At 38.4% G+C, this 25,376-nt stretch overlaps 1 long non-coding RNA gene across 1 annotated transcript in view; it reads left to right on the top strand.

Moving 5' to 3' along the window:
* LOC137227606 (uncharacterized) overlaps positions 1-25,376 on the top strand; it is a 151,638-nt gene that overhangs the window by 48,438 nt on the left and 77,824 nt on the right. Inside the window, exons 2-3 of the long non-coding RNA XR_010944930.1 lie at positions 12,237-12,414; positions 12,731-12,817. This is a non-coding gene — a long non-coding RNA (uncharacterized lncRNA). The remainder of the gene's footprint in view (positions 1-12,236; positions 12,415-12,730; positions 12,818-25,376) is intronic.

The raw sequence follows: 25,376 nt of genomic DNA, 5'->3' as shown, positions 1-25,376 counted from the left end.
GTTTCTGCTTTATAACAGAGTGAATCAGTTATACATATACATATGTCCCTATATCTCTTCCCTCTTGCATCTCCCTCCCTCTCACCCTCCCAATCCCAGCCCTCTACGTGGTCACAAAGCACCAAGCTGATCTCCCTGTGCTATGTGGCTGCTTCCCACTAGCTATCTATTTTACGTTTGGTAGTGTATATATGTCCATGTCAATCTCTCACTTTGTCCCAGCTTACCCTTCCCACTCCCTGTATCCTCAAGTCCGTTCTCTAGTAGGTCTGCATCTTTATTCCTGTTTTGCCCCTAGGTTCTTCATGACCTTTTTTTTTTTTTTAGATTCCATATATATGTGTTAGCATATGGTGTTTGTTTTTCTCTTTCTGACTTACTTCACTCTGAATGACAGTCTCTAGGTCCATCCACCTTACTACAACTAACTAAGTTTTGTTCCTTTTTATAGCTGAGTAATATTCCATTGTATATATGTGCCACATCTTCTTTACCCATTCATCTGTTGATGGACATTTAGGTAGTTTTCATGTCTTAGCTATTGTGAATAGTGCTGCTGTGAACATAGGGGTACATGTATCTTTTTGGATTATAGTTTTGTCTGGATATCTGCCCAGGAGTGGGACTGCTGGATCATTTGGTAATTCTATTTTTAGTTTTCTGAGGAACCTCCATACTGTTTTCCACAGTGGCTGCACTAACTTATATTCCTAGCAACAGTGTAGGAGGGTACCCTTTTCTCCATGCATTCTCCAGCATTTGTTATTTGTAGACTTTTAATGATGGCCATTCTGACCAGTGTGAGGTGGTACCTCACTGTAATTTTGATTTGCATTTTTCTAATATTTAGCAATGGTGAGCATCTTTTCATGTGCCTATTGGCCACCTGTATTTCTTCATCATATCTTTTGACTCTTTATTTTACTTTTTAGCAAAATAATACATATGCATAGTTTAAAAGTTCCACTAGAACAGAAGGATTACTAGCAAAAATTAGCATTTGTCTGTCCCATATTTCTTACCCTCCCAATTCTGCTACCCAAAGGTAACCATGCTCAACTCTTGTAATGGTTTCTTCTGGTATTTAATTTCATGTTTCTAAATTATTTGCTTCTGTGTTCCTTTTTTATTTTTAAATTTCAGATATTAATTGTTGATTTCCTACTAGGTAAAAGGAAGATTTAGCTTTCTTTCAATGTTCTCCCCATCCCACCCTGTCCATACAGACATATTCAGTTCTCTCTGACCATCCTTTCAATGCAGATACATCATAATTTGGGGCTAAATTTATAATTCACTGTTTACATCATTATTACATGAATGTAATTCATAGCTCAGTAAGTATAGTACATAGTTTAGGTTTTCTTTCTGCTTCAGCTTTTTGTTTTGCCTGGAGTTAATAATTATCTCGTTTGGGGGCTTGCACTTTATCTTCCATGTACACAAATCTCTATCACCAAAATTTCTGTGAGAGTGCTAAAACTCTTAATAAGTTAAACATTATAGGTGATCTATAATTTCCTTTTAAAAAATGTGTCCATCATTGTGTTCCAATCTCAGCTAGGTGATATTTGGGCCCATTGCAAAAATATGCTCCTAGGACCTGCTCTCCCCATTATTGAAATCCCCTTACAGCAGCCTTGTGTTTCAGCTTCTGTTCTCCTGGACCTCATTTCCTCCTTTTCCCTAATTTTGTTATAGGATGTAACTGCAGTATAATACTGAGAAAGGGTACATGGAACCATTTTATTTTTGAAAACTTATATGTCTAAAAGTATGTTTTTCTACCCTCACACTTGATTTGATAATTTGCTTGTATATGTAACTCTAGGTTGGACACTACTTTTTCCCTCAGAATTTTAAAGGCATTTTTCTCCACTGTTTGCAGCATCCATGGTGTTGTTGTTAACAAGCCCAACGCTGTTTTGATTCTTGATCTCTTGTGTTTTTGTCTTTCTTTCTGGACGTTTTCAGAATCTTTTCTCTATTCTTTTTTTTTTTGGCTGCTTGGGTCTTGGTTGCTGCGTGCGGACTTTTCTCTAGTTGTGATGAGCAGGGGCTACTCTTCATTGCAGTGCATGGGCTTCTCATTGTGGTGGCTTCTCTTATTGTAGAGCACGGGCTCCAGGCACTCAGGCTTCAGAAGTTGTGGCTTACAGGCTCTAGAGAACAGGCTCAGTAGTTGTGGCACACAGGCTTAGTTGCTCTGTGGCATGTGAGATCTTCCTGGACCAGGGGTCGAACCCATGTCCCCTGCATTGGCAGGCATGTTCTTAGCCACTGTGCCACCAGGGAAGCCCTCTTTTCTCTATTCTTAAAGCACTAAAATTTCATGATGTACTTGCAGGTTCTTTTTTACTACTTGGGCTGATTGGTAGAAGACTTTAGGTAAATTTGTGTCTGTTTGTTTTAGGAAATTTTTATCTTATTTCTTTGACAATTTCTCCATGTTTTCTGTCTTTCAGACATACACATGTACTCATTCTTTCTGGAACTCCTATTGGTTAGACCTCTTGAATTAATTCTCTAATTTCTCATATTTTAGCTCCCATTTTCTCTCATTGGCTGATGGTTCTGTTTTCTAGAAAAATTTCTAGACTCTAAGACCTTCCAGTTTCTACTGGATATTTTATGTTAGCAATCATATTGTCATGTTGTGGTAGGTTTTTTTATTCTCTGCATGCTCTCTTTTTATAATGTCTTGTTCTTTTTTCTTCATGAATTCCATGTCTTCTCTTATTGTTATGAAGGTATTATATTTTTAACCTTTCTTCTCCTTGTATTATAGCTTTACTTCTCTGTTAATTTTGGTTTCTGTCTTTCATACTGGAGTCTTTCCACATAAATCTTGTGACCCTTGTCAATCTATATTTTGGAATCAGACATTGGAATGCTAATTAAAAGCTATGAGTAGAGGCACAGGGTTGGTATGCTTATGGAGCAGAATGCCATTACCAAAGCATCAGAGTCACTCACCTTTCTGTTCTCTGTACTAAGATTTTTTAAAATGTTATTGACATCTCCCATTTGTGTTGTCTCTTCTGTTGTATTTTTTGTCTTCAGGTCCATACTTTGTCATTCCTTTATTGTCATTATACTGGATTTCTTGGAGGGAACCAAAATAAATGTATGTGTTCAAGCTGTGATGCTTAACTGGAAATCTATACCCACTTTTTTTCCATTGAGATGTTTGTCTGTGTCCTGTCATTTTAATAATTCTATATATAGTAACAATATTTATTTAAATATGTTTTATTTCATTTTTCATTTGCTCCTAATTATTTGGCATTCTGTACAAAATATTTAATCCTTATATAGTCAAATTTCTCAAGTGTATCATCATGTCTAGAAAAAATTCCTCATACTAAAATTTTCTGCCATATGTTTTTCTATTTTTTTTAAAAACTGGGCTTTTAATTTTTAAAAAATTTTTATTTATTTATTTTTGGCTGTGTTGGGTCTTCATTGTTGCGCATGGGCTTTCTCTAGTTCTGGTGAGTGGAGGCTACTCTTCGTTTTGGTGTGTGGGCTTCTCATTGTGATGGCTTGTCTTTGTTGCAGAGCACGGGCTCTAGGTGCACGGGATTTAGTAGCTAAGGCATGCGGTCTCAGTAGTTGTGGATCACGGGCTTAGTTGCTCTGCGGCATGTGGGATCTTCCCAGACCAGGGCTCTAACCCGTGTCCCCAGCATTGGCAGGCAGATTCTTAACCACTGCGCCACCAGGGAAGTCCCTCTATTTATTTTATAATTTTCCTAATTAAATTTTTTACTTTGAATGTAATTTTGTTTATGTTGTGTATGGATATCAGTTTATTTTGTAATAACTGGAAATTAAAGCAACATCTGACAATTTGTTCTCACCATTCTTATAATATATCTATATTATATTTTATATTCTCATAAATCTTGGATCCATTTCTAGGTTCTCTATTTTATGTCTCTAATAGCCACACCCATTGCCGGATCTGTATTACAGTTTAAAGATACTCGTTTTGTAGTGCATGTTGATATCTTCAATGACAGATGTCCCCACTCCTTGTTCTTCTCTATTATGTATTCTTCTTATGGCTCCCAACTATATTTTTTGAAATGAAATTTGGGTCAGTTTACCACTTTGAAAAAACTTCATTGTAATTTTTAATAGTCTGTATAAAATTTTAGATTAATTTAAGAGAGAATTCACACTCTTACTTGTTTGAGTCTTATCTAGAAACATGAGTGTCTCAGGAATATTCAAGTCTTCTTTCAGTTTTCTTTATAGAGGTTCTGTACATATTTTCCGTAAGATGTAATTTTATTCCAGCTATTATTTCTATACATCAATACCATAGATTTTGAAATTTGCTTACCTTTTCAAATTCTGTCATTCTATTATCTTTGAACAATTTTAGTTAAATTTTCAATATTTTAATTTATTATTCAATAAATATTCCAACTCCTACTAAGTTCCAGAAAGTATTAGCCATTCAGGACATAGTGTTAAATAAGAAGGGACGTGGTGGAGGGAACTTCAAGATGGCAGAGGATTAAGACGTGGAGATCACCGTCCTCCCCACAAATACATGAGAAATAAATCTACATGTGGAACAACTCCTACAGAACACCTACTGAACACGGGCAGAAGACCTCAGACTTGCCAGAAGGCAAGAAACTCCACACATACCTGGGTAGGGAAAAGGAAAAAGAAAAAACACAGACAAAAGAATAGGGGCGGGACCTGCACCTCCGGGAGGGAGCTGTGATGGAGGAAAAGTTCCACACACTAGGAAGACCCTTCACTGGTGGAGACGGGGGGTGGGCTGGGAGGAAGCTTTGGAGCCACGGAGGACGGCGCAGCAACAGGGGTGCGGAGGGCAAAGCGGAGAGATTCCCGTACAGACGATCCTTGCCGACCAGCACTCACCAGCCCGAGAGGCTTGTCTGCTCACCTGCTGGGGTGGGTGGGGGATGGGACCTGAGGCTCCAGCTTCAGAGGTCAGATCCCAAGGAGAGGCCTGGGGTTGGCTGCGTGAACACAGCCTGAAGGGGGCTAGTGTGCCACAGCTAGCTGTGAGGGAGTCCAGGGAAAAATCTGGAACTGCCTAAGAAGCAAGAGACCATTGTTTCACGGTGCACGAGGAGAGGGGATTCAGAACACCACCTAAAGGGTCTCCAGAGACAGGTGTGAGCCACGGATATCAGTGCAGACACCAGAGACAGGCATGAAACACACAGGTTGCTGCTGCAGCCACCAAGAATCCTGTGTGCAAGCACAGGTCACTATACAAACCTCCCCTCCCAGGAGCCTGTGCAGCCCACCACGGCCAGGGTTCCGAGATCCAGGGACAAGTTTCTGGAGGATCACATGGCACACCTCAGGATGTTACAGCATCATGCTGGCCTCTGTGGCCGCAGGCTCACCCCACATTCTGTACCCCTCCCTCCCCTCGGCCTGAGTGAGCCAGAGGCCCCTAATCAGCTGCTAATTTAACCCCATCCTGTCTGGGCAGGGAACGGATGCCCTAAGACAACCTACACTCAGAGGTGGGTCCAAATCCAAAGCTGAACCCCGGGAGCTGTGCAAACAAAGAAGAGAAAGGGAAATCTCTCCCAGCAGCCTCAGGAGCAGCGGATTAAATCTCCACAATCAACTTGATGTACCCTGCATCTGTGGAATACCTGAACAGACAAGGAATCATCCCACAATTGAGGCGGTGGACTTTCGAAGCAATTGTAGACTTGGGATTTGCTTTCTGCATCTAATTTGTTTCTGCTTTTATGTTTATCTTAGTTTAGTATTTAGAGCTTATTATCATTGGTAGATTTGTTTATTGATTTGGTTACTCTCTTCCTTTTTTTAAATATATACATTTTTTTTTCCTTTTCTCTTTTTGTGAGAGTGTATGTGTTTGCTTCTTTGTGTGATTTTGTCTGTATAGCTTTGTTTTACCATTTCTCCTAGGGTTCTGTCTGGGTTTTTCTGTTTTTTTTTTATTACTATAGTTTTTAGTGCTTGTTATCATTGGTGGATTTGTTATTTGATTTGGTTGCTCACTTCTTTCTTTCTTTCTTTTACTTCTTAATTTTTTTATTTTTAATAATATTTTCTTATTTTTTAGTTTAATAACTTTATTTTATTTTATTTATTTATTTTTCTTTCTCACTTTTCTTCTGAGCCGTGTGGCTGACAGGGTCTTGGTGCTCCGGCCGGGTGTCAGGCCTGAGCCTCTGAGGTGGGAGAGCTGAGTTCAGGACAATGGTCCACCAGAGACCTCCCAGCCCCATGTAATATCAAACGGTGAAAGGTCTCCCAGAGATCGCCATCTCAATGCTAAGACCCAGCTCCACTCAGTGACCAGCAAGCTACAGTGCTGGACACCCCATGCCAAACAACATGGCATAAAATCATAATAAGTTCACAGACACCCCAAAACACACCACCAGGCGCAGTCCTGCCCATCAGAAAGACGATATCTAGCCTCATCCACCAGAGCACAAGCACCAGTCCCCTCCACCAGGAAGCCTCCACAACCCACTGAACCAAAGTTAGCCACTGGGCGCAGACACCATAAACAATGGTAACTATGAAATTGCAGCCTGTGAAAAGGAGACCCCAAACACAGCAAGTTAAGCAAAATGAGAAGACAGAAAAACACACAGCAGATGAAGTAGCAAAATAAAAACCCACCACATGAAACAAATGAAGAGGAAATAGGCAGTCTACCTGGAAAAGAATTCAGAGTAATGATAGTAAGGATGATCCAAAATCTTGGAAATAGAATGGAGAAAATACAAGACACGTTTAACAGGGACCTAGAAGAACTAAAGAGCAAACAAACAGTGATGAACAACACAATAAATGAAATTAAAAATACTCTAGAAGGAATCAATAACAGAATAACTGAGGCAGAAGAACGGATAAGTGAGCTGGAAGATAAAATGGTGGAAATAACTTCCAGGGAGCAGAATAAAGAAAAAGGAATGAAAAGAATTGAGGACAGTCTCAGAGACTTTTGGAACAACATTAAACACACCAACATTTGAATTATAGGGATCCTAGAGAAGAAGAGCAAAAGAAAGGGTCTGAGAAAATATTTGAAGAGATTATAGTCGTAAACTTCCCTAACATGGGAAAGGAGATAGTCAATCAAGTCCAGGAAGCACAGAGAGTACTATACAGGATAAACCCAAAGAGAAACATGCCAAGACACATATTAATCAAACTATCAAAATATAATACAAAGAAAAAATATTAAAAGCAGAAAGAGAAAAGCAACAAATAACATACAATGTAATCCCCATAAGGTTAACAGCTGATTTTTGAGCAGAAGCTCTGGAAGCCAGAAGGGAGTGGCAGGACATATTTAAAGTGATGAAAGGGAAAAACTTACAACCAAGATTACACTAGCCAGCAAGGATCTCATTCAGATTCAATGGAGAAATTAGACACTTTACAGATAAGCAAAAGCTAAGAGAATTCAGCACCACCATACCAGCTTTACAACAAATGCTAAAGGAACTTCTCTAGGCAGGAAACACAAGGGAAGGAAAAGACCTACAATAACAAACACAAAACAATTAAGAAAATGGGAATAAGAACATACATATTGATAATTGACCTTAAATGTAAATGGATTAAATGCTCCAACCAGAAGACATAGACTGGCTGACTGGATACAAAAACAAGACCCATATATATGCTGTCTACAAGGGACCCACTTCAGACCTAGGGACACATACAGACTGAAAGTGAGGGGATGGAAAAAGGTATTCCATGCAAATGGAAATCAAAAGAAAGCTAGAGTAGCAGTTCTCATATCAGACAAAATAGACTTTAAAATAAAGACTATTACAAGAGACAGAGAAGGACAAAACATAATGATCAAGGGATCAATTCAAGAAGAAGATATAACAATTTCAAATATTTATGCACCCAACATAGGAGCACCTCAATATATAAGGCAAACGCTAACAGCCATAAAAGGGGAAATCGACAGTAACACAATCATAGTAGGGGACTTTAACACCCCACTTTCACCAATGGACAGATCATCCAAAATGAAAATAAATCAGTGTGGGATTTCCGTATGTATGAAATTAAATTCGATTTTCTCCTTTAAAAGAAAAAAGGAAAATAAAAAAAGAAACAACGGTTTAAATGATACATTAAACAAGATGGACTTAACTGATATTTATAGGACATTCCATCCAAAAACAACAGAATACACTATCTTCTAAAGTGCTCATGGAACATTCTCCAGCATAGATCATATCTTGGGTCACAAATCAAGCCTTGGTAAATTTAAGAAAATTGAAATTGTATCAGGTATCTTTTCTGACCACAATGCTATGAGACTAGATATCAATTAAAGGAAAAAAATCTGTAATAAATACTAACACATGGAGGCTATTCAATACACTACTAAATAACCAAGAGGTCACTGAAGAAATCAAAGAGGAAATCAAAAAATACCTGGCAACAAATGACAATGAAAACATGACAACCCAAAACCTATGGGATGCAGCAATAGCAGTTCTAAGAGGGAAGTTTATAGCAATACAATCCTACCTCCAGAAACAAGAAACATCTCAAATAAACAACCTAACCTTACACCTAAAGCAATTAGAGAAAGCACAAAAAAACCCCGAAGATAGCAGAAGGAAAGATGTCATAAAGATCAGATGAGAAATAAATGAAAAAGAAATGAAGGAAACGATAGCAAAGATCAATAAAACTAAAAGCTGGTTCTTTACGGAGATAAACAAAATTGCCAAACCATTAGCCAGACTCATCAAGAAGAAAAGGCAGAAGACTCAAATCAATAGAATTAGAAATGAAAAAGGAGACGTAGCAACTGACACTGCAGAAATACAAAGGATTATGAGAGATTACTACAAGCAACTCTATGCCAATAAAATGGACAACCTGGAAGAAATGGACAAATTCTTAGAAAAGCACAATCTTCCAAGACTGAACCAGGAAGAAATAGAAAATATAAATAGACCAATCACAAGCACTGAAATTGAAACTGTGATTAAAATCTTCCAACTAACAAAAGCCTAGGACCAGATTGCTTCACAGGCAAATTCTTCCAAACATTTAGAGAAGAGCTAACACCTATCCTTCTCAAACTCTTCCAAAATATAGCAGAGGGAGGAACACTCCCAAACTCATTCTACAACACCCCCATCACCCTGATACCAAAACCAGACAAAGATGTCACAAAGAAAGAAAACTACAGGCCAATATCACTGATGAATATAGGTGCAAAAATCCTCAACAAAATACTAGCAAACAGAATCCAGCAGCACATTAGAAGGATCATACACCATGATCAAGTGGGGTTATCCCAGGAATGCAAGAATTCTCCATATATACAAATCAATCAATGTGACACACTATATTGACAAACTGAAGGAGAAAAACCATATGATCTTCTCAATGGATGCATAAAAAACTTTTGACAAAATTCAACACCTATTTATGATAAAAACCCTCCAGAAAGTAGGCATAGAGAGAACTTACATCAACATAATAAAGGCCGTATATGACAGACCCACAGGCAGCATCTTTCTCAATGGTGAAAAACTGAAACCATTTACACTAAGATCAGCAACAAGACAAGGTTGCCCATTCTCACCATTGTTATTCAACATAATTTTGGAAGTTTTATCCACAGCCATCAGAGAAGAAAAAGAAATAAAAGGAGTCCAAATCGGAAAAGAAGTAAAACTGTCACTGTTTGCAGATGACATGATACTATACATAAAGAATTCTAAAGATGCTACCAGAAAACAACTAGAGCTAATCAATGAATTTGGTAAAGTAGCAGGATACAAAATGAATGCACAGAAATCTCTTGCATTCCCATAGACTAATGATGAAAAATATGACAGAGAAATTCAGGAAACACTCCCATTTACTATTGCAACAAAAAAAAATAAAATCTCTAGGACTAAACCTACCTAAGGAGACAACAGACCTGTATGCAGAAAACTATAAGACACTGATGAAAGAAATTAAAGATGATACAAACTGATGGAGAGATATACCATGTTCTTGGATCGGAAGAATCAACATTGTGAAAATGAGTATACTATCCAAAGCAATCTACAGATTCAGATCTTTCCCTATCAAACTACCAATGGCATTTTTCACAGAAGTAGAACAAAACATTGTACAATTTTTATGGAAACACAAAAGACCCCGAATAGCCAAAGCAATCTTGCAAAAGAAAACAGAGCTGGAGGAATCAGGCTCTGTGACTTCAGACTATACTACAAAGGTACAGTAATCAAAACAGTATGGTACTGGCACAAAAACAGAAATATGGATCAATGGAACAGCTAGAAGTCCCAGAGATGAACCCATACACATATGGTCACCTTATCTTTGACAAAGGAGGCAAGAATATGCAATCGAGAAAAGACATCCTCTTCAATAAGTGAGAGAGTGGCATGGACAGATATACACTACCAAATGTAAAATAGATAGGTAGTGGGAAGCAGCCTCATAGCACAGGGAGATCACCTCAGTGTTTAGTGTCCACCTAGAGGGGTGGGATAGGGAGGGTGGGAGGGAGGTGCAGGAGGGAGAGCATATGGGGATATATGTATATATATAGTTGATTCACTTTGTTATACAGCAGAAAGTAACACAACATTGTAATGCAGTTATACTACAATAGAGATGTTAAAAAAAAAAAAAGAGACATGGTTCTTGCCCTTGGATAGATAATTATATCATTTTGAAATGATGATTACATTTTCCTTTCCAATTATTTTTCTTACTTATTTTTATTATTCTATCGATTGACTTAGATCTCCAATCCAATGTAGAAAAACAATAAGGATAAGCTTCATCTTTCTTTTATTTATAACATTTGAACAAATATGTCTAATATTTCTCATTAGGTGTGATGTTTGCTGCTAGAGTCTGATTTTTGAAAACTCTATCATGTTAAGGAATTTTTCTTCTGCATTCTGTTTATAAAAGGTTTATAATGACGAATGTTGAATTTCATTAAAGCCCATTTAATTGTTAATGTAATTAACATGTTAAACCATCCTTGAATTCCTGGAATAAACCCCACTTGGTAATTTCAGAGTGTTCTATTTTTATCCTGCTTGACAGAATCTAATAATGTTTTATTTAGGATTCTTGTATCTTTAGGAATAAAAAGATTGATCTATAGTTTTCTTTTACTGTGATCTTTTTTAGGTTTGATATTAAAATATGCTAACCTCAAAGTGAATGGGAAAGTTTCCCAGAGCTCTGTTTTTAAAGACATATTTATTTAATAAATATTTTCAAAAGCAGAGTAATTTTCTTGCCCTTGAAAATTTGAAAGAGTTCACAGACATAATTAGCCATATTTATTCTTTAATGATGTCCCTTTGATACCTATTCAATTTTATCTTTGGTTATTGATCTGCTCATTACTTGTTTTCTTAAGAACCAACTTGGGAACATACTTTTCCCTTGAAAATCATCCATCTATTTTATTAAATGTATTGGAATAAAGCAGCATTTATTATTCATTTGTGAGTTTTAAAATGTCTTCCAGACCTGTGATTTTCATCACCCTCTCAATCCTCGTTTATTTGTGTTTTCACTCCTTGAACCTTTGTTAAATTTCTCAGAGGGCTATTTATTGGGGTTATGCTTTTCAGTGGTATAAATACATTTTTCACTGTCTGTAATTCTTGGATCGTTGATATTTATTGTAGAGAAGAAGAAGACACCTGGGTTTAATTTTTTACCTTAAAAGTAAAAGCTAAGATGTAACTATTTGAACAGATAACAGAGTAAACAGGAATGGAATAGGGAGCTGTAAAGGTGTATCTGAGGGAGTTGATCAGAAATAACTAATTTGGGGGCCAAATGTAGACCCATTGTATCTGTGCAGAGAGGATAGGATTTACCAGAGCCCATGTCTGGTAAATTATGTGGATAGTTTCTATGTAAGATCATAGACACTCATAGCATGCAGGAATTGGCTAGAAAATTACTCCCATTTCCTCATTATCTAGATGCAGAAACTAAGCTACAAAGAGTTGGAGTGACTTACTCAAAGTTACACAGCATGCTAATTAGATGATTGATACAATAGAGTTATTTGCACTATACAACACTTTTTTTGTTTTAAAAGAAAATATATATTTAGGTTAATAGGAAGAAATGCAGGGACACTTCTGTAAATGTTTTATAAATATTGTTTTGATACGATGCCAGACTTCGTCTTCATTTCCTAGGTGAAGAACTAGAGACATAGAGGATTGAAGAAGAGCAAGTCATGACCCAGATCAAGTCTGAAACCTCTTTCTGTTGATTGCCTTACCTGTCAGTAACTCAATAAGCAACATTGCCTCTTTCAACAATCAATGAACAGAAATGCTATGAGGAAAGAAATTGAGAGAAATCTTCATTCTTGTAAGTATTCACAGAAAAGGCTTTAATTGTTGCCATTCTTTTACTTATTAAAATAGGGAAAATTAAAAGAATGATAATACTCAGTGCTCGCAAGAATCCAGGGAAATTGAGGCCCATATATTATTGTAAAATAACAATCTTTGGAAAGACAAACTAGCCAACTAAGGAGAAATGCTATGTGAATGAAGATACTTGTTGTGGCAGTGTCTAATGACAAAAGACTTGAAGCAACATAATTAGTCAGAGGGGAAGGTCTAAGTAAATTGTGGTACACATGAGAATATTGTATAGCTAATGAAAATATCCTTGTCATCAGGAATACAAGCAGGAAACAATGCCCATACCTCTGTGTACTCACTTCTCTACACTTGGCTCAGTCAGCTCCACGCACACTGAAATTAAGGTAAAGGCCAGCTGGACTCCTTTTTTATTTTTATTTTTTTAATTGAGGTATCATTGATGTACAATATTGTATACGTTTCAAGTGTAAAACATAGTTGTTCATGATTTTTAAAGGGTTTATTTCATTTGTATTTATTATGAAATATTGGCTATATTCCCTGTGTTGTATAACCAGCTAGACTCTTATCCCGGGACTTTGGGAAGAATCTGCTTCCAGGCTCATTCATGTTGTTGGTAGAATTCAGTATTTTGCATTTGCAGGACTGAGATTTTCATCTTCTTTCTGGCTGTTTGCTGGGGGGTTCACTGTCATCTCTAGAGGCTTCTCTGAGGTCCTTCCATGTGGCCCCCTCCATCTGAGCATTAGAGAACCTCCCTTATGTTGTTCCTCACTTTCTCTGTTGCTACCAACTGGAGAAAACTCTGCTTTTATTGGGCTCATGTGATTAGGTTAGGCCCATATGCGTAATCTTTCTGTCTTAGGGTCAATGTCTGCAAAATCCCTTCTGCCACATAACATAACATAATCATGGAAATCAAACCAAGGAGCAGAGGGTACCATGGGGTCATATTAAAATTCTCCCTGCCATGCCACAGATTGGGCTCGCTCTCTCACTTCCTTTAGGTCTTTTCTCAGTTGTTAACTTTTCAGCAAATTGTCTCCTGGAATCTATCTAAAATGTCAACTGCTCCTCTTATCCCCACCCAAACTTCTACCCCCTTTGCCTGTTTGTCTTTTTTTTAAAACTTCTTCTTTAGCACTTATCATCTAATGTACAATATGTCTTACTTATTTATATTGTTTGTTATCTGTCTTCTCCAGCACATGTAATCTCAAAGAGATCAGGAACTTTGCTGTTCTCTGCCATATGTAGTTCTCACTGGTAGAATGGTGCCTGGAACATAACAAATACTCAGTAAATATGCGTTTAATGAGTGAATAAATGATACAAAATTATATAGAGTATGATTACAATTATTTAAAAATATGAATGCATGTAAACACAATTAAAATAGTACTGTTAAGATGGTAAGATTTTAATAGCTTAAAATCTATTTCCCAAGCTTTGCACTATTTTTATATTGACATAACAAAGAAAAGACCCCATAGAAGGGGCTGTTCTCTGGATAGTGGGAATTAGCCAAGTATGACATACCTTGTGAGCAGGTACTTTTGAGGTAATGCTAAGGACTCAGCAGGTCACCATAGGCAGAAAAACATGTCAGAGGTGATGTGGAAGAGGAGAAAGAGCATGGGAGATGGAATTGCAAAGACCTGGATTTGAGTCTCTCTTCAAGTATTTACAAGTTGGGTGACTTGAAGAGTCACGTAACCCCTCTGAGCCTGTTTTCTCACTACATAAATGAGAACACGTAACTACTTTCATCATTGGGTTGCCATAAGGACCATGTAAGATGCTCAGTATTACTTTGATTCATGTCATCCAGCCTGTTCACCCTTGTGATGGCCAAGGGAAAGGCTTCTCATGCTTTACCAACTTCTCTTCTTCATCTAACTTGTGTGCAGTTGCAGAAAAGGACTTTCTTATTAGGGTAGGTTGATTTTCCCATGAAAGGAATATCACCCATTTGTTTTTAAAGCAGTATTGGTTTCCAGTAATTGTAACTAGCTTAAAATAACAGAAACAGAAATTCCTATGTGGGTAACAAAATTTCCCTTTGAGTTCCAAAGGATCTCCTGGCACTCTCAAATTATTGTACCTTGAAATTGTTTCAATAACTGCATTCTTTATGACAGGAGTTTGAATATCAAATATTGGTCACTACAAGAATATTAAATTTTTAATCAGAAATAGGGAAAAATGACTTTAAGTTCTGATACTATCAGTTTCTCATTATTTGACCTTGAACCATTCACCTTACTTCTCTTTGCCTTCTGGTACATTTTGAGAATCCTTGCATGCATAAACAAATGACTCTTTGTGGAAAGATAATTCCCATAGCAATAAAAGTGATTACATTTTAAGCATCTAGGATATTCCAGGCGCAGTGCTGTATTCTTTACATGCATTATCTTAAAAGCTCAAAACAAGTCAACCAGCTGATACCATTGTCTCCATTTTATCCACAAGAAAGCTGAGGCTTAGAGAGATCAAGTAAATTCTTGAGAGTAGCACAAAAAAATGCTAGAATTGATCTCCTGCTATAATCTCTTAACATCATTTTGCATTTGGATTATTCTTTTCAATGCATTTACTCTCTGGCCCAATTTTGTGTGAAAGAGGATTTGGTTCAACATTCTATGCCTTTATCTAAGTCTTCAATTAAAAAAGAAATTAACACAAGTTTGTTTATTCCTTGCTACACCCCAGGTACCTAGCACACCTATTAGGTAGTAGGTGTTCAATAAATGACTTTTGAATGAATGAATGAATAATGTGGTGCAAAGACAAAGCTCTGTGCCATGTCTCCCTTGACATACAGTAGTATTGGCCCTTTCAGTTACAAATCTATTAGATTTTGTTGTTAAGATATCCTCATTTTTGTACTTTTATCTGTAATTACTAAAGGGAGACATTGTGAAATGTTTTGGTGTGGTCGGGTACACTATGTCTATAGTTTCCCCCAAATTATACTATATCTATAGTTTCCCCAAAATCTACCATTCCAATAATCTTATTTTACAAAAAGGAAAGCTTAGGATGTATCTCGTTTTTCATGAACATATTATTTTTCTCATCTTTCTTCTCTTAGAGTTCACAAATATTCAACTTTATCATTTGACCCAGAAAACTACTTGGGATAGACATTAAGCACAATATATATTTTTGCAGCATGTTCCTTTTGGTGAGGCAAGATAGTATTTTCTATCTTAATTCTTATAAGATTTCTGGCAGAATTTTGAGGCTACATTTGGGAAGTTCTCTTAACAATAAAAACAGCAATAACCGTATATTCCAGAAGTTGTGTGTATAAACGCTGCATAGACACCTGACCTACATTATCTAATTTAATTTCCCCCAAATCTATGAAGTAGGCATGAATATCTGAAATTTACAGATCAGGAATCCAAGACCCAAAGAGCTAACTATTTGCCCAAAGTCACCCATATGGTAAGTAGTAATCAGGATTCAAAGCCAGGTCTCAAACTCCAAAGATTGTGTTTTAAATGAGTATATATGTTGCCCTTTATAACTTTTCAAGGCCAGGAAACACATTAAAAACATACTAATTTTTTTCTTATGATCACTTCACCTGTGTTTGGCTTCAATTTTCATGTTTTATTTGGATTAGGCTAGGTTATGCTGCAGTGACAAATAGCATCAATTATATTTTACTGTTGCATTTATGTATCAAAATGGGTTTACACCACTGCAATGACTGGAAGATCATGCTGGAAAGTCATGCACAGGCAATTAACTATTTTAAACTCAAAATGATACGTATCACTTCTAGTGACATATCATGGCCAAAGCAAATCACATAGCCAAGCCAAACTTCAAGCGGTAGGGAATCGCAACCCTCCATTGTATCAGGAAGGAGAGAACAAGCTATCAGTGAACACTGGTAGTGTCTCCACATATCCACGTATTTTCTGCCCTTTTCAGAGTTGAAAATATTCTCTCTTCTTTTAACATTTTTCTTGGGGTATAGTCGGTTTACAATGTTGTGTTAGTTTCAGGTGTAGAGCAAAGTGAATCTGCTATAAATATACGTATACCCACTCTTTTTTAGATTCTTTTCCCATATAGGCCATTACAGAGTATTGAGTAGAATTCCCTGTGCTATACAGTAAGTCATTATTAGTTATCTATTTTATATATAGTAGTGTGTATTTGTCAATCCCAATCTTCCAGTTTATCCCTCCCCCACCTTACCCCCTGGTAACCATAAGCTTGTTTTCTACATCTGTAACTCTATTTCTGTTTTGTAGATAAGTTCATTTGTAGTCTTGTTTTTTTTTTTTTGACTCCACATATAAGTGATATCATATGATATTTGTCTTTCTCTGTCTGACTTACTTCACTCAGTATGACAATCTCTAGGTCCATCCATGTTGCTGCAAATGGCATTATTTCATCCTTTTTTATGGCTGAGTAATAGACATTTCTCCAAAGAAGACATACAGATGGTTAAAAAGCACATCAAAAGTTGCTCAACATCACTAACTACCAGAGAAATGCAAATCAAAACTTCAATGAGATATCACCTCGCACCAATCAGAATGGCCATTGTCAAAAAATCTACAAAAAGTAAATGCTGGAGAGGGCGTGGAGAAAAGGGAACCCTCCAACACTGTTGGTGGGAATGTAAACTGGCAGAGCCACTAGGCAGAACAGTATGGAGGTTCCTTAAAAAACTAAAAATAGAGCTACCATATGATCCAGTAATCCCACTCTTGGGCATATATCCGGAGAAAACCATAATTTGAAAAGATACATTCACCCCCAATGTTCACTGCAACACAATTTACAATAGCCAGGACATGGAAGCAACCTAAATGTCCATCAACAGAGGAATGGATAAAGAAGATGTGGTACATACATAGAAAATATTCTCTTTTTTAAGAGAATCGGTAATGAAGTTCAGTTTTCATTAAAAATTACACATTATCTATTTTCTTATAATTATACCATTATATATTTTCACATAAAAATTATGCCATTAGTTCCAATACTTCCTTCTTGAATCTTACAAAACTAAGTAAGCCCTTTTGGTTGTCCCTCACACTTATTGTAAGAATCATGTAAATCTAATTATTATTTTCTGACCAGTTGGGCACCTTCATTATTTCCCCACTCTGTACATATCCTTTAAAACTCTGCACTCACTAGAGCTCCCTGTACAGTTATACTGACCTCACGAAACCATCCCCACTCTTCTTCAGCATTATGAAAACTTGATGTTGCAAAGTCATAATTTCAATTTTGTGTGCCTGATGTCCCCAGAGATCTTTTGGAGATTCAAGATGCTTTGAAAAGAAGGACTTAGAATGTTTATTCCTCCCCCACCTTTATTAACAAGCTATTAGAGATGTGCAAAATAAAGGAGGTTTTTTTGTCGTTTTTTTAAGAAAAAAGCATTCAGGAAAGAGAAACCCAACAAAGGGTGAAAGTGGTGAAGTGAAGTCATAAGATGACAGCTTTTTTCTAGAGAAAAGCCAGTTCAGACTGCAGGAGGAGGATGGAAGATAGAAACTTCTGGGAGAGAAGCCCTCCTGGCAGTCTGTTAACATTTGAAAAGTGAACACACAGTTGATCTGATGGAAGAAAAACTAAGGATAGGTACACTGAAGACCACTCACGTCAAAAGCAAACATAAAAACAAAATAATCATTAACTCTAGGAAAAGTAAATAGGTTGTGCAAAATGGAACTATACCTGTAGAATCTGTCTCTGCCTTATTCAATATTTAAACAATAACTTAAATACTGCTCTTAATTAGAGTTAGATATAGCTGTGGTAACTTACTTCCAAATATCTCCTATCCTGTATGCCTTATGCAATGAGACTTTGTCACTCTTCCCATCAAGTTGTGGAGTTGATTTCTCCTCCCTCAGAGTTTAGGCTTGCCCTGTCCCTTACATGGACCCATACACTGCGGTAGAAGCGAATGGTGAAGCCTTGTGAAGCTGGACTTTAAGAGATCTTGTAGTTTCTGTTTTCAAGCTTTAGGAATGCTTCCTCTTGGAATGCTGCCTTGAGACTGCCATGTTCTGAGGAAGCCCAAGTGAGGCATGTGGAAGGAGGACTAAGGAGCCCTGAATGAAAGCTCAGCTGAGTCCAGCTCCTGGCCAGTCCACCAGCTGAATGCAGTTACATAAGTGAAGCCACATAAGTTACATAAGAACACCCAACTGATGCAGAGCATCACAAGAAATAATAAATTGTTATTTCCTTAAGCCACTTATTTTGGGGTGATTTGTTATCCCCAAATAGACAACTGAAACAATGTCTATACTGGATGGAAAGGAGAGGTGAGGTGATATAAGAGAGCTAAATCATCAACTAAAATGCCAGGAAATTAACAAATAATATCTTCAAAAGACAAAGAGCACTAGGAATGTATTATGAGAGATGCGGCGATAGATGCCAGAGGAAACAATTCAAGTGTTTTAAGTTGTTGCCTGGGGCCAGACCATGGCGTGGGCCAGGAGAATGCAGTTTTTCATTATAGACCTCTTAGTTGTATTTGATTTTTAAAATGTGAACATGAATTGCTTTGATAAAAGTAAAATTTATATATTTTTTAATTATCCCTGGGATATGCAGTCATGTGAAGCTAGGGCATGCGGAGGCCTCAGGGCCTGGCAAATGAATGAGGAGACAGCTCTAATTTGGTAAGTTGCTTTCTGTGGACATCCTGCCCCTAAAGGCTTGTCTTCCCTCTTAGGCCTCCCTTTTCAGTTTCAGTTCTTAGCAACCAGTTAAAAATGAGGATGTATTTTAATATACAGGCAAAGGCTTACAAGTAACTTAGAAGAAGAGAAGAAAAGCAAAAACAAACAAACAAAACAAAAGGCAGCAACGAACTGTCCCTTTGTCTTCAGCTAATTTCTGTCCTGGCCCCCTTTCTTCTTAGAAGAAAAGGTAGAGAAAAAAAGCCCAGAAGCCCTTGAATTACTAACACCTAAAGTAAAAGAATAATATCTTTAAATCACTGGCTCTGAGAACCTCTCAATAGCCCCAACTCTGTGCAATCTGATTTCTGGAAAAATACTCGTAATTGTGTTATCTATGGGGTCCCTCCTTGTTTGTGACTATGCGTGTCATCTTTACGTAAATCTTAAAGAATTTGGTGTTCCTCCACTGATACACTATAGGCAGAAATAGCTTTGGAAAATCTGCTCATTTGTATTTCCTCCATCTTTCCCTTTAGAGTTCTTAATGCCATTCTTTGGCCTATTAAACATGCCTGCTCAAGCCATCCTTTATTTCTTAGAGCAACAGAGTCTGTGGCTTTGGCTACACAATTCTGACAGCTGGACAACTTGGTTGGTTCATGCTTTAAAAAAAAAAAAATCAAAGCAGCTGTTTGGCAAAGTATTTGAATGATTTTCTCATTTTTCAGCAAGCTGTTGGGGAATTACACCACTTCAACTCAATGGTCTCTCATTCTCCCAAACATCTCTACTCTTTAACTGGCTTTCCTTTTGCTGTCCTATCCTTGCCTCAGCCCCCAGCTTACCTTACCTTCAAAGGAAGTACCACAGGATTGTGTTTTCTGGTTGGGTGATGCCAGTAATGAAGGTGGAGCTATTCTTGGAGAATGGATCACAGAATATGTGTGTGGTCAGTTTGTATGCAAACAAATGTTAAGATGGGAGGGCTGAGCAGAGCCCCTGCCTCTGCCTTCTCCATCCTTGCCAGCGTTAGTTACTGGGTCCAACCTTGGCCAGTCCAGCATCATCCCAGGTTGTGCCAGGCCCACCATCCCTAGGACTTGGAATTGAATCTTATGCTCACAGGCTGCTCTCTAACCTGCCAAGTATAAGAATAACAAGAACAAGAATAAATGCCCATTGCTGAGCATCTGCTGTGGGTCCAAATTAGACTGGCTACTTACTGCTAATCCTTCCACCAGTCCCAAATGTTAGGTATGCTTATTCCCATTTTACAGAAAAGTTTACATCCCGGCCCAGGGTCACATAACTAGCCACATGTGGAGGCAGGATTTTGATATGTATTTTTCTGACCGCAAAACCTCAGTCTACTCTGGACATTACTGGCCTCCTGGGCCCTGCAAACACATACTATTGTGTTGACTTGAAATAAATAGGTCCAAAATAGCTTAGTTCTATCTTACATTGAGTCTCCCTTTGTGAAGAAGCGAGTCTCTCACCACCTCTCTCTTTCTAATGAATTAAGCCCCCTGGATAGTGACAGTTGTCTGAATTTGGCCAGTGCATTGAACTCTGTCCCTTGAACCCCTGGCAGCTTTGGCAGAGGCTGATATAGAGAATGGCCAGTTCCTTCATCCCTGGTCTTGCCTGCCTCCCCTCCCTGCTGCCCAAGAACTCTACCCTTAAAATACCAACACCTAAAAAAGCTAATGAATGTTATATTCATTACTTATGCATGTCATTGTGTCCTAAGCACTGTGCTATAGTTTGTGGGGGAGAAAACAAATCCAGCACAGATCCTGGCCACCAGGAGCTACTATCTGTTAGAGGTGGTTGAGTAGTATAGATTTAAACCACTTGTAATAGGAATTGTAATGGTAAGCACCTATATAGCTCTTCCCAGGGGAAGGGCACTTTAAGAAAGTTATTTCACTTCGTCCTCACAATAGCCCGGTGAAGTAGATTCTGTTATCCTATTTTACAAATAATGAAACGGCAACAGATAGGTTAAGATTATGAACCCAGGCAGTCTGGCTCCAGATCTGAGCTCTTAAACACTACTGGGTGTAAAGATGCCACATGGGTTGCAGGAGAAACACAGGTCACGGGAACTGAGAGGAGAGAGAAATGTCACTTGGCTGCATAAAGCCAGGAAGGCTTCCTGCAGGAGGTAGCACTTGAGCTAAACCATGAAGGATGGGTAATATCGGGCCATAAGGGATGAGTACGCAGGAAGGGAATTTCAGAGGGAGAGAACAGCAAGCAGCTGGTTGTTCGAAGGCTCTTGTTGCTGAGGCCTCAACTGCCTCCTGTCTGAGCTGTGACATGAGTCATCAGCCCAGCCCTGCCTGCCTGCAATGTGCAAGACTGGGTGATCCTTTTGTCCATCAGTCTAAATATGTCTTTGGAAAAATACCTTTATCCCCCTTTTGCACGACTCCTGGTTTCTCTCCTGGTTTATGTCTATCTCTGGGATGTACAGTCCTTCCTTTAAGAATGTCAGTGCAAAAGAACCTTGAGTGAGGATTTGACCCAGGCAGGAGAGCAGCTATTCACCACGTCAGATGAGTGGATTCACTGCCCAGCCTAGGGAAATACTTTTGGTGTTTCTCCACCCCAAGGGGGACAGATGGCAGCAGGCTATTTAACCTCTATGCATTTCCTGAATGTGACATGTCTGCTCATCTTGTTGTTGGCCGAACTGAGAGGGACACCACACTGAGAAGGTTGGGAAGAAACCTGAGCATGGAATTCTCATTCCCGACACCCTTCACCATGCCCCGTCTGCGCCAAGAAAATGGTCATGGTAATGATGAATTTGTACCCTGTGCCCCCCACTGAGGGTGCAGCTCGGAGAGAAACTTGGGGGCGAGCCTACTCCCCACCACGCTGAGCAATGCCTCTGACCACAGCCCAAACTGCTATGGAGGTTCCTAGGTTTTCTTAATCCTCTAACTTTAAATCCTTCCTTTTCAAATACAAACTCATTGACCATTCAGCATCATCCTGAGTGAACTTTTTATTCACATCATCTGACTTCTCCTCTCCAGCTGTGTCATCATGGGTAGCCTCTGCTAATTGTAGCCATTATGGTTTCTCGTTGTTTTTGGTTTTTGCTGAGTTACTTGCCTGCTCCTGACATTAGACATGTACCGATCGCCTCTATTTCCTAAGTCTGAACTCCAGCTTTACTGTTTATATTCATTGTGTTCCAAAATAATTAGTCACTTGCCTTGGCGGATGAGTTTTGAAGGTGACTTTTCTAAAGAGATACTTCCAGGATCCTCAAAACAGGAAGACTCAAAGTCCTTTAATGTCATCAGTGGATTTTTACTCCTGTTGGGGGGTGGGGCAGGGCGTGCACGTGTTTCACCTTCTGTATGCCATTTCTTTTGTATCTCCCAGTGGTTAAGGAAAGACCTGGTACATGAGTAGCCTCCCCCTGAAAGCTCTGGGCATCCATCGCAGGCACACAGACAGAAGATGTTCTCAGGGTTCTGAGGTGAACAGTGCCCTTGCTTCTGTGGAGGCGTGATGAATGGAGCAGATGTTCTCAATAACTCCTGATGTGAACAGAAAGAGAAAACTGACTGGATGAAAAAAGAGGGGGTGAGAGATATCCTGTAACACATTATTCCCCTAGGAGAATACCACATGCAAAACTTCTCCAATAGTTTTGAAGAGTCAACTTACTGAAGAGCTCCATAAGGTGGTATGAAATCATCATTCCTTACCCTGGACGATTTATGTTCCCATAACTTGTGTTAGTTCAGGTGTGTTTTTCCCTCCGGTGAGATCTTCACCTTTCACTTGCCTTGTTATATGTATAAGGTTGCTCTTACGTATCTTGTTCCTAAAGCCTCCTAAGCCATTTTCCCCCAATGCACCGGACTCTAGGCAAAGAGCATCTTTGAACTCCTGGTAGTGTCACCGGATATTTGTCTGTGCGCTCGTTGAATTCCTGTGCAGCTTTGAATTCTCTTTCCAGAGAAGTAAGGCTTTATGGCTCTTGCAGATTCGCTTAATCTTTTGCAGCGCATGAATGATCCCTTCATTCTAAAGGCCCCATGGTTGATTTGGTAATTTCTATAGATCTGTCTCTCATGGGTTTGCTTTTGTCTGCTCCTTCCTTTTCTGTTACTTCATTATTTCCTGAGATTTTACTCCACCCTATTTACCATCCCCAATTCAGGCCACTCCTTATTCTTCTCCTTAACTTTAGAGCTTTTTCACAGCTCAGCCTCCAAGAGCCCAGGGTTTCATCTCTACATTCTGCCCATCATTCCCCCTCCTGTTAACTGAAGCGTAGACTAGGAATTACGTGCTTCCATACTCCATTGGTCATTTGTACCTTTGGCTTTATGGAAGACCTCATTCCATGAGATCTGTGGTGTCCTAAAAGATGGAGAGCAGAGTTGCCGGTCCCTGGCTGGAGTGAGAACTTGTCTGCTTTAAGTTCTTCATGTTCATTAGTTTGGTTGGAAAAATGTGTCTTTCAGAATTCTGTGCAGGAAGACATTTTGTGTATGTGTGTGTTTTTTTAAATTATATGAACAACTCTGTATTTTGATAATAGCGTACTGGTTTTTTTTTTAATATTTCAGGGTGGTTTTCTCTTAAAGGCTGTGAGTTTTAATCATATTTAGAATTTGATATTTGTATTTAACCTATATTTTTTGTTTAAAAACTGCAGCTTTAGGGAGGAGATATGGGGATATATGTTTACGTATAGCTGATTCACTTTGTTATACAGCAGAAACTAACACACCATTGTAAAGCAATTATACTCCAATAAAGATGTTAAAAAATAAAAAAATAGCAAAGTAAAGGACCAGATGGTAAAGACAAAAAACCGTACTGCAGCTTTTAAATCCACAATTTTGATTCAGATTTAAATATAATCAGTTAAGCTAATACATTTTGCCAGCTCCGGGCTTATAAAACACTCAGGAAAAAGAACAATTCAAGATATCTTTTGAGCCCCTGTGTTCAAAACAGTTTGCTGATTGAGTGTTGGAAACTGTAACCAGAGTATCAAAATTAAAGAGAAAAGAAACAACTGTATGAGAAGTTCTAAACATCTCAAACCTCCATATTTCCAGTCTTTTCACCTCCCAGTTCATCTTTTTTTTATTGCTGCTATAATGGTCTTTCTGAAATATAATCCGAATCAAGTGGCTTCCCTGATCACAAGTCATATCAGTACGTTCATTTAATTTCATAAATGAAGTCCAAATTCCAAGAATTGACAATGCAAAATCTCTACAGTGTGGTTTCAACTTCCCTTATCCTCATATTTTTACCGTTTCCTTCCTCCCTCTCTTCCTCTCCCCATCTCTGCCTTCCCATCTCTCACCCTTTCTCCCTTCCTTCCAGGATATTAAACATCCCCAATATACCGAAGTCTTGAGACACAAAGGGGAATGAGTCATCCCTCAAAGACCCCCAGTCTCCATTCTTCTGCAGAGGTTCACAGTACCTCCTACATACTCCGTACCTATTGTCTTTGCTCCACTATGTTCCCACCACTCACTCCATCCCACCTTTCCGTCACCTCAAATGCCATCTCCACTACCATCTCTCCCCATCTAGACTCTCTCAATCCAAACTCCTCTCCTTCCTTAATGCCTCACAACCTAGGGTGTCCACCTTCTATGTGCTTCCTGTGGTATATTTTTCCTTCATTAAATTTTTTTCTGATCATGAAAGCAATACATGCTCATTCTATAAGACTTTGAGAATAGAGGTAAGTTTAAAAGGAAAACATGATACATGGTCTAGTGTACAAGGCATTCACTGAGAATCTGGATGTCCAGATTCTAGTCCTATCTCTGCCCTTTAGGAGGTGAGGGACATTGAGCATGGCGTTTATCCACTTTAGGCCTTATATTTTTCTCCTCTAAAAGATGGGAACTGAGCTCCTGATCTGTAAGGACTATTCTGGTCGCAGAACTCAATGCCTAATTTACTTGTCTATAAGTGTATACTGTGCATCTTGGCTCCTCTGTGGGGAAGTGATGTGCTCTTCATTGCCACACCTTGTACTTGGCCCAGAGTGCATCTTCCCGCCATCTTGGAAGAACAAAGGCATGCTTTGAGAGTCTCATAATTTTATCCACAAAAGACTCAACTTTTCATAATTTTCAGCCATTATATCAGATGTACCTAGCTTACTTAATGGTGAAACATGCTGGACTTGAATTTTATTATTAGGTTCAGGGTTTATTATCCTGTGTCTTTCTGTACTTTCTTGCTT

Source organism: Pseudorca crassidens, chromosome 7, assembly GCF_039906515.1.
Source record: "Pseudorca crassidens isolate mPseCra1 chromosome 7, mPseCra1.hap1, whole genome shotgun sequence".
Lineage (NCBI taxonomy): Eukaryota > Metazoa > Chordata > Mammalia > Artiodactyla > Delphinidae > Pseudorca > Pseudorca crassidens.
This window is presented reverse-complemented; position numbering and strand designations above follow the sequence as displayed.